Genomic DNA, 11,105 nt, shown 5'->3' on the forward strand with positions numbered 1-11,105 from the left:
AAACTCTGAATCCTGATAGCTCTGACATTATCTCATCTGATCTTGAATATATTATTTTGACCCTAACCCTTCTTGATATATGAGTCTTAAGTTTCTTAGTGTCATTATCATATTTTTTGTTCTATTTCTTGGCTCTGGATTTAACCTTTTTTATTCATCATTTTCATATGTATGTGAAGGTGTCAATAAGAACCCAGTAACTGGTATAACAGCACAGCGGAAAGGATTGAGCCTCGAATTAGTTTTGTCTACTGTGGAAAGAGAGGAAGACAACATTATTAGTGCCATATTACAGAAGTCCAGTATCCCAAAATGCACATAAGAATCTTTCTCTTCACATATATTCCACATTGGTTGCCAGATCAGTCTTCTCAGTTTACACTGTCAATAGTATTGTATACCTGTTTGATTTGGTTACCACAGACATAAATTTTAATATTTCTAATTGAATAGTTACAAATGATACTTCATTATTGTTTTAACTAGCATTTTATACATGTATGGGATTAAATACTTTGGCATGTGTACTAGTTTATTAAAAACCTTTCTATTTATGTGCTTTTCTAATTTTTATCATATAATCTTGTTTTTAGTCCTCAAACAATAAATTTCTATGATTAATGTTGACGTTATTTTTTTGTCTTTGGTTACAGCATTGGGAAATGTTCTCATTTTTTTCTGGAGAATTGTATAGAATCGAGGCTGATATTTAGTAGAATTCTGTGAAAGTATTGAGCTGGAGATTTTATGAAGTGGGGTGATAAATGAATATGATTTTAAAAATAGGTACAGGGCGATGTTTGACCTATTTCATAATGGGTGACTTGTGATTTTATTTGGGGGAATTGTTCCATTCACCTAAATTATTAAATTTGTGTATCAAGTCCTTGCTTACTGCTCTGATGTTTTCAGGTTCTGTTGTGGCAACTCTTGCTTTATTCTTACTACTGAAATGTTGCCTTTAAAAAAATATGTTTTAATTAATGGAAGTTTGTCATTTATGTTATCTTTTGACTTTGTTTTCAATCACCTGGTTTTTGTTCTTAATTACAGTATTTTGTTTCTGTTTTGGACTTTATTCTTTTATGATGGAAGCTTAGATTATTGATTTGAGACCTCTTATTTTCTGTTAAGCAGTTAATTCTATAGTTATCCCTTTAGGTAATTGCTGAGTTTCTTGCATTAACAAGATCCACAGGGCTCTGTAGTACACTGAGGAACAATGTTTAATACAAGAACGAATGTGCTAAGACTCTTCCCTGAGGACCAAGTGCAGTGGCAGTCTAAATAACCATGTTTATTCGCCTCTTAAAACACAGTTTGAGGGACAAGCATCTAAGTTAACACACCTAGAACCTGCAAAAGACTCTCTAGGATCAGTCTCCTGGGCTTCATCTGTTCTTTTCTTTCTCTGTACAATAAGTGTTCTCCTTCTGTGCTGTAGATCACCAGATTTTCAGGTTATTGGAGTGGCTGTGAGGGAAATTCCATATGTGTTCAATGCCACTGTTTTTGTGACTGCCATCCAAGGGAAATCTTTTGACTCATGACGTTGAGAGCTTGTGTTCCCAGTCCCCAGTCTCACAGGACTGACAGTCAAGACAGACTGTCACAGCATTGCACATTATAGAATCAAGCCCCCAGTCTTTCCATGGAAAGGGTCTGGAGCTTTTATCTATGGTGCAGGCTTCTGGTTCTGTACATGTTTAGAGATGTTTGTAGGGGCTCTATCAGATCATGCTCCTGGGGACTCAGTGTCATGGCACATCTTAGCTACTGGGAACATGGAAAGCTTACAGGTTTGAGAGACCTAACCAAGAGCTAGGGTAGAATTAGAATACATTTTCTTTATGCAAAGCCTTTAAGACTGGACAAAGTGACTAATGCTCAGAAACTAAAACAGTCAAGCAAAAAGAAGAAACAGGAGAATATGTTCAAAATGAAAGAAGAGCAGGACCTTAGAAATTAAAATTGAGATAAGACCAGGTAGGAAGAGATCAAAGTGATGAAATAACTACAACACTAAAAGATGTAAAATGTGACATTAAAAAAATATCAGCTGTGAGATGAGGAATAAAAATGCAGTGCTTTTAGGGTACATATGTGGAAAACCTCATTCTGGTCTTAGCATCATGGGGTTCCTGAGCATTGCCAGGTGTATCCCTAGAGGCCCCAAGGCATTGCCTGGGTGGCCCAGGTAATCCCTGGCACTGCAATACCCAAACAGCACCTCATCCTTGGGCCTTCACATTGAAGCTGCTGATCTAGTTGAAGAATCACTGATAGGGGCCTTTGGAACTGCTCCCCTCAAATAAAAATTACAGCTGTAGATTGTATTCAAACTTCTTAACTTAGATTTAAAAATAATAGTTTGATGCTGGGCTGGAGCGATAGCACAGTGGTAGGGCGTTTGCCTTGTGCACAGCTGGCCCAGTCGAGCCGGGTTTGATTCCTCCTCCCCTCTCGAAGAGACTGGCAAGCTACTGAGAGTATCTCCCCCACCCCCACCCTTTCACCCCTCCCCCCTAGCAAAGCCTGGCAAGCTACTCGTAATGTATTCAATATGCCAAACACAGTAACACCAAGTCTCACAATGGAGATGTTACTGGGCCCATTCAAGCAAATCGATGGACAACGGGAGGACAGTGCTTCAGTGCTACAGTTTGATGCTAGTCTCAGCGCAAAAACCTATATTAAGTACGCAAAAGATAGAAAAGAATTTTGAGCACTCACTATAAAGAACATCCTAAAACCACAAAGAAGAAAGCAACAGAAAAACAGAAATAACAAAACTGCCAGAAATACATTCATTTTTAAAGTAGCTGAATTCTACAAAGGCCATAGAATAGCTAAGCAGTTATATTTTTAAAAATAGAAAATGCTATATGCAGCCTACAAGAGACTAAACTGTAATGAGACACTGAGAGGGATGAAAAAAATATTTCATACAAATGAACCAAAAGAAAGCAAGGATAGCTCTATCAGACAAAATAGGCTTTAGAACAAAGAAAGTATTAAGTAACTAAAAAAGACTTCATAATAATAAAAGTTTTCGCATAAATATATATGTCAAATACTGGGCCGAAGCCATGGTACCTCGGGTAAGATGGTTCCTTTACCCGCAGCTGACCTGGGTTCAATTTCTGGCATCCTCTGTAGTCCCCCAAACACTGCTAGGAGTGATTCCTGAGTGTACCCTAAGCACCACCAGGTGTGGCCACAAAACAAAAATATTAAGGGAAGAATTGTTGATAATGCAATAAAAGGGAGGTTTAGTACTCGCATCAAAGGACAGATTATCCAGACAAAATAACTTAGCATTAATAGCATTTCAGACCAGATGAACCGAGCAGATTCATGCAGACTAGTCAAGCACCAAAACATGGAATTTCTCAGATACACATGAAACATTCTCCAGATGACATGTTGGGCCACAAAATAATTCCCAATAAATATTTAAATCATCTTAAATATCTTTCCTGAACAAAAAAGCCATAAAATTAGATATCTAGTATAAGAAGAAAACCAGGAAATATGAAAATATACTCAATTAGCATGGTACTTGATCAAACGAAATGGAAAAATAGTTGAAATTGGAAATCAGACATGCTAGAATATATCTGATGCAGCCAAAACATTTCTAATTTAAGAGGACAGCAGGTTAGGTGTTTGCTTGCAAGTGGCTGACCCAGGCTTAGTCCCTGGCTCCTTGTGGTCTCCAAACACTTGCCAGGAGTGATTCCTGAGTGCAGAGCCAGAAGTGAGCACTGAGCACTACTGGATGTAGCCTAGAAACCAAATTAATATTCTAAATCCTTAAAGGATAAAAACAGGAAGATCATTGTACAGCCACAGAAAGGTATTTGACAGAATTCAACTCCCATTTATGATAAACACTCATCAAAATGGATAAAGACGGAGCATACATATCTCAAAGTAATAAAGATCTTATATGACAATAGCTAACATACTCAGCAGTAAAAATGCTGAAAGGCTTTTTGAACGAGCAAAACAAGGATGCCTACTCCCAATAACTTCCTTTGAACATAGCATAAAATTCCTCATGTGTATTGAATGTAAGAAATATATACTTAAACATTTAGTTAACCAAAACATGTCTTAAATATATTTGGTCTTTTATATATCCGGACTTGCAGCTTTCAGAAGTCTTGACCTTTCCTTAGTATTGAAGAGTGACAAGTGTCTTTATTTCCAATGGCACCAAGAAATTGAAGGGTTAGAACTTCTGTCCCTTTTCCAGAACCTCTGCAGAAGACAGGCTGTGGATATAATAGTTGCTAGATGCCAGTAATTTGCCTAATCAAGCATAAGAGATGAAGGCTGCATAAAATTCAAAAAAAGGAATTTAGGAGAATTAGGTTAGTGAATATTTGGAGAGGTCATGCCTAGAATTCTCATAGAAACAACCCATTCCTGCTTCTTGTTTTATGCATTACTTCCATCTATTTGTTTCTGACTTATTTCCTTGATAATAATCAGTTATCTAATGAGTAAATGGGTTTCTTGAGTTCTGTGAGTGTGCACTGGCAAATCAGTTGAACCTAAGAACAGGGCTCTGGAATCCTCCCATTTATAGACTCAATTCTCCTGAAGTATCAACCTTGATTTGTGACAGGGAACTGTATGGTAGGTGACTGAGCCTTTAATCGAATCTAATGCTACCACTAGTTATAGTTATAAAGATTTAAATGCAGTGAGTAGAATTAACAGGTGCACCATGAGTGTCCAAGAAATAGTAATGGCTTGTTTGTACAAGGACTTACAACTATTTTACAATTTGATCCAGGAAATCTTCAACTATCTGTAACTATCTACAGACCAGATATTTAAGAAAAAGAAGTAGAAGGCATCCAAATTGGAAGAGAATAAATAACACTACTTGTAGTATATAATTTTCTGTGTTAATTACCTAAAGATACACATACACACTCTCACACATATACGTACAAACCCTGGTAGAACTTATAAAGGAAATTTATAAGTTTCAGGTACAAACTATATGTAAATCTGTTGTATTTGCATGTACTAATACTTAGTATACAAATGAAAAAAGTAATGTCATTTACAGTTATTTCAAAAAAAATTAAGAATAAATCGGTAAAAAACCTGAACTCTGAAAACTAAAGCAAAATGAAAGAAAATGAATATAAGTAAGTGTAAATGTATTCCATACTTTTGGGCTGGAAGAAATTATAATATAAATATAATATAATATAAATTTAAATACCTATGTTTCCCCAAGTCTGCAGATTCAATGCAGTTTCAATCCATGGAAAGGTTATGGTGGGAGGGAGGGTTATCTTAGGATACTGGTCAAGGGACCTAGGCACTCTGATGTAGTATTGCATGTATTAAACAATAATAATGGATTTATTGTTTAAAAAAATAAGGGCTAAAGAAATAGTACAGGGGTTAAGTACTTGCTTTGCATGCATCTGACCTGGTTTTAATCCCAGCACTGCATATGGTTCCCTGAGCACAACTGGGTGTCTCAAAAAAAAAAAATTTTAAATTTCCAATTTTTCACAGAAGTAGAGCAACTCTCCTAAAGTTTGTATATTGTCTCAAAAGATCTTTCATAAGCAAAACAATCCTGAGAAGGAACTAGGGGCATCATACTTCCTGATTCCAAGCTATTGTAAACCTGTAGTAATCAAAATAGTATGATGCTATTAGTAAGAATAGACATAGATAAGCGGCCTAGCTGTATAAGTGACTTCAGAGACACTGGCAGTTATTCCAGATAACCTGTCTCTGGAGCCCTTAAGGAATGGTGGCAGACTGAGTCCCTGCCCTGCCAAAGTCCCAGTGCTCCACCCACCCACATCCAGCTTGTGCCACCTCCAGAGAAGTGGCCCACTTCACAACTGATCTCAGAAGCTCATCATCCCGCTGATCTTGCACTGATCATCCCAGCTCCAAAGCTCCTGAAGCAGCAGAGGAATATGTGGCCACAATACCTCCAAACTTCACAGAGCTGGGGAAGAGAACCCAGTAGAAGAAGCACATGGGAAAGTTGCACAGAAGCCCACTATGCTTAGTGAGTGAAAATAGTAACACAAAAAACTCAGTAAATCCTTAGGTAATGACTTTAGTAACATCTTTAGGAAATATGTGCTGTAACAAGCAATACAAAATAAATTATTTTGTGTCTGCTAAGGGTACAGGCTTGGAGAACAAGCTTGAGAGGTGGGTAGGAAATGGGATATTAGTGGAGGGAAGGTCACAATGGTGGTGGGACTGGTGTTGGAACATTGAATACCCAAAACAGCTCTTGTGAACAACTTTGTAAAACAGTGTTTAAATAAAGATTTATACCATAAAGCCAGACATAGATCAATGGAATATAATGGAATACACAGAAATAAACCCATGAATCTGTGGTCATGTAATTTACAACAGATTACCCAAGAATATGCATTGGTGTGTATCTTTTCAATAGTGCTGGGGAAACCAGTCATATGCAAAAGAATAAAAATGATTTCACTTATGTGAAAAAAATAACAAAATAGGTGAAAGGCCTGGCTCTAAGACCTAAAATGGTAAAACCTCTCAAAGAAAACAGGCAATAAATTTGGCATTGGTTCAGAGATGGTTTCCTAATTTAAATCAAAAGGCAAAGACAAAAGAAAAATTTAAAAAGTATTTTGAGACATCATAGTTCATAATGGGATTGAAATCATTCTTTCGTACTTGTAGTGCTACAAGAGCAATCCCTCCCCAAGAGTATCAGTCAAGGTCTCCACTACTGTCCTGTCGTCTCACATCTCCTTTTAGTCAAATGCAACTAGTGCACTGCAAAAGAAACCACTGATTTAAAAAAAAAAGTCAAACTATGGAACAGGAGAACACAGTAAATCCTCTCTCTTACATGGGGTTAATATACAAAATATACAACCTCTTGTAAAATAGTAAGTACAAACAGTTAACTGGGCTGGAGCGATAGCACAGTGGGTAGGGCGTATGCCTTGCACGCAGCCAACATGGCCGACCCGAGTTCGATTCCTCCGCCCCTCTCGAGAGCCCGGCAACCGAGAGTATTCGATATGCCAGACACAGTAACAACAAAGTCTCCAATGGAGACGTTACTGGGCCCGCTCGAGCAAATCGATGATCAACGGGAGGGCCTTAACTAATGGATCGATATCTAATTAGTCATTTCACCAAGGAAGCCATGAAGAGGGCCAAAATTCAAATTATATCATCACTTATTAAGAAAAGGATAGTATCAGCTCACACCTGTTGGAATGCTTATTATCAAAAGAAAGGGAATAAGTGTTGGTAAGATTGTGGAGAAAACGGGATAAGAGATGTGTGCTGAGAGTAGACTGGACCGAACACAATGGCCACTCAATACCTCTATTGCAAACCACAACACCCTGAAGGAAAGATAGAGCAAAAGGGAATGCCCTGCCACAGAAGCAGGGCTGAGGGGAGGGGGATGAGTTGGGGGGGGTGGGAGGGTTACTGGGATCATTGGTGGTGGAGAATGGGCACTGGTGGAGGGATGGGTACTCGATCATTGTATAACTGAAACCCAAGCATGAAAGTTTGTAAGTCTACAACTGTACTTCATGGTATTTCACTAATAAAAATCAAATAAAAAAAAGATAAAAACAACCTGAAAATTGGGAGAAAATATAGAGAACTTTTACAAGAACCTCCAAAAATAATGTACTTTTGCGAGTGTGACTTTTATGTAAAATGGATTTTAACAATTTGTACATCCATGAGAAGCCATATAACAGATGATCTGTTTTATAACTAACCTGCTGTTGCAAATTATTTGGCAGAAAGATAAAGCCAAGAGAACAAACTGATCATAATACAATAGACTAAAACCATGCTGCCATAAACAGTGCTGTGAGAAAATTTGAAAATTAAAGAGATGCTCTACATATCAAAAAAAAAGTGTGGAGGAAAGGGAAGCCTGAGTGCTCTTGCTGGAATTGTAAATTATTGTCACTACTATGTGAAAATCTATGGAAATTTCTCAAAAAACTAAAATTAGAACTGTCATGGAGTTTTGGAATTTAACTTCTGTGTATTTATCTGAAGAGAACAATAACACTAAAGGATATTTCACCCCCCATTTTGATTGAGGTATTATTTATAAATAAGAAAAATCTATAACATACATCATAATTTATAATACTTATTAACATATTGCGTATATATATAATATAATATCATATAAAAGGTAAAAAAGGTAAAGGCCCTCCCGTTGATCGTCGATTTGCTCGAGCGGGCCCAGTAACGTCTCCATTGGAGACTTTGTTGTTACTGTGTCTGGCATATCGAATATACTCTCGGTAGCTTGCCGGGCTCTCCGAGAGGGGCGGAGGAATCGAACTTGGGTCGGCCATGTTGGCCGCTTGTAAGGCGAACGCCCTACCCACTGTGCTATCGCTCCAGCCCATATAATACATATAACATACATATTGCGGCAACATGGGAAGATGCCGTCATTGACAACATTGATGAGGAATACGATCGAATGATTCAGCACCTCCATGATTGTGCGAGGAATGCCAAGAGAGAGATAACCACAAAAAACCGCCTTTCTTCGAACACTCTTGAACTTATTCGCCAACGTGGCTTGGCACATGCCTCAGGCAACCACAAGCAAACATCCAAACTGGCAAAACAGTGCAGAGAAGCCATCAAGGATGACCTCAAAAACAGGAGAGCAGCAGTACTGGTAGATGCGGCAGAAGCTGGGAAAAGCATTCGTAATGCCCGCCTGTCCTTCACCAACTACAAAACCAAGATGACTGCCCTCCGATATCATGATGGATCTATCACATCTTCCAGAAGGGCAATGGAGAAGATTATTCATGACTCCTACTCAGATCTCTTTAATAGCCACGTCCACTTGCCCATATACTACATACCACATGATGGATATGTCGTTCCCAATGTTCTCCCTTCCGAAATCCAACATGCCATCTCGTCGGTAAAGAAACAAAGAGCACCTGGCCCAGACAAGATTAGAGATGAACACCTGAAGAACTTACCATCAGTACTCATCAATACATTGGCTCGGCTCTTCACACACTACCTGTCTGAATGCAAGGTTCCATCCCAATGGAAAACCAGCAGGACTGTACTACTATACAAGAAGGGAGACATCCACGACATTGGCAACTATCGCCCAATCTGCCTATTGTCTGTCGTCTACAAACTGTTCACTTGAGTCATCCTGAATAGGATTAGCAGAACACTAGATGAAGGACAACCATGTGAACAAGCTGGATTCCGAAAAGGATTCAGTACCATCGACCATATCCACACGATTACTAAGCTCATTGAGGTTTCTCGGGAGTTCAAGATGCCGCTCTAACGTTCATTGTTAAAGAAGGCCTTTGATTCTGTTGAGACGGAAGTGGTCATGGAAGCCCTAGCCAATCAGGGCGTACAAACTCAATACATCAGGATCCTTCATGAGCTCTATTGCGGATTCACTACCAAGATCTCACCATTCTACAAAGAAGTAATCATCCATATCAAGAGAGGTGTTCAGCAGGGTGATACCATTTCACCAAAACTCTTCAGTGCCACCCTCGAGAACATCATGCGACAACTGGAATGGGAAAGCATGGGAGTGAAGATAGATGGTCGGCAACTACACCACCTCTGCTTTGCTGATGACATCGTTCTAATAACACCAAACATCAGCCAAGCGGCACAAATGCTGGCCGACTTTGACCGTGAGTGTGGAAAGGTAGGACTACAGCTGAATCTTACGAAGACAATATTTATGAGAAACAGCCTTTTTCCTGACGCTCCATTCGCTCTCAACGGAACCACCATCTCCGAATGCAACAGTTATATATACCTAGGTCGAGAAATCAACATGATGAATGACCTGACACCTGAGTTGCGCAGGAGGAAGAGAGTGGCTTGGAATGCCTTCAAGAACGTTGAAGAAATAACTAAAAGGACAAAGAACCTCCAGCTACGAGCACATCTCTTTGATTCCACTGTTCTTCCTGCATTAACATATGCCTCAGAGACCTGGACCCTACGAAAACAGGATGAGAACGCTATTAGGGTCTCTCAAAGAGGAATCGAAAGAGCTATACTTGGAATATCACGATTCACTCAAATGAGAGAGAGAATCCGGAGTTCTGATCTTCGTCAACGCTCAAGAATCAGGGACGTTGTCTCATTTGCCAAGACATCAAAAATCAGATGGGCTGGACACGTAATGAGGTTTATAGACAACCGCTGGACTAGAGCCATTACTGATTGGATTCCACGGGACATCAAAAGATCACGTGGACGCCCACCTACAAGATGGTCAGACTTCTTCGTCAAGACCCTGAATGATCGGTTTGAGGCTCTGCATGTTCCTAGAACGAACAGATACCATTGGGCTACGCTAGCATGCAACCGGGATGAATGGAGACGTTACTGGCACCCGCTTGAGTAAATCGATGAATAACGGGGATTAAGTGATTAAGTGATTAACATATGAGGTATAAAGAAATACAGTAGATAGAAATACTTTGCAACACAATGGAAGTGAAAGACATTAAAGAATTAAGACACAAGAGCCAGAGAGATATTACAAGTGGCCAGGGCACTAGCCTTGCTCATGCTTGTCTTAGGTTCAATTCCCAGCACTCCATATGGTCCCCTGAGCACCTCAAGGAGTAATTCTTGAACATCATCAGGTGTGGTGCCCAAACTAAGGAATTCAGACATGAAAGAATGAAATCTTGAGGTTAGAGAGATTGTACCAGGGATAGGACACTTGCCTTACATGCAATTGACCTGGGTTCAATCCCCAGCATTCCATATGGTCTCCTGAGCACCACCAGGAATAATTTCTGAGTGAAAATCCAAAAGTAACCATTTAACACTACCAGGCTGTCCCAAAAAAAACAAAAAATGAAATCATTTTTTGCATCAACAAGAACTTTGATGGCATTCAGTGTGAAGTAAATCAAAGACAAACACAATATAGTTTTATTCATATATGAAATCTGAAAAACAAAACACAATAAAGCCTGAGTTCACAGAAACTAGGCTATCATTGCCAAAGGGAGGGGTTTGTTGGGTGACTGAATGGGTGAAAA

Source organism: Sorex fumeus, unplaced genomic scaffold (genome assembly GCF_029834395.1).
Source record: "Sorex fumeus unplaced genomic scaffold, SorFum_2.1 ptg000034l, whole genome shotgun sequence".
In the NCBI taxonomy this organism is placed as follows: domain Eukaryota; kingdom Metazoa; phylum Chordata; class Mammalia; order Eulipotyphla; family Soricidae; genus Sorex; species Sorex fumeus.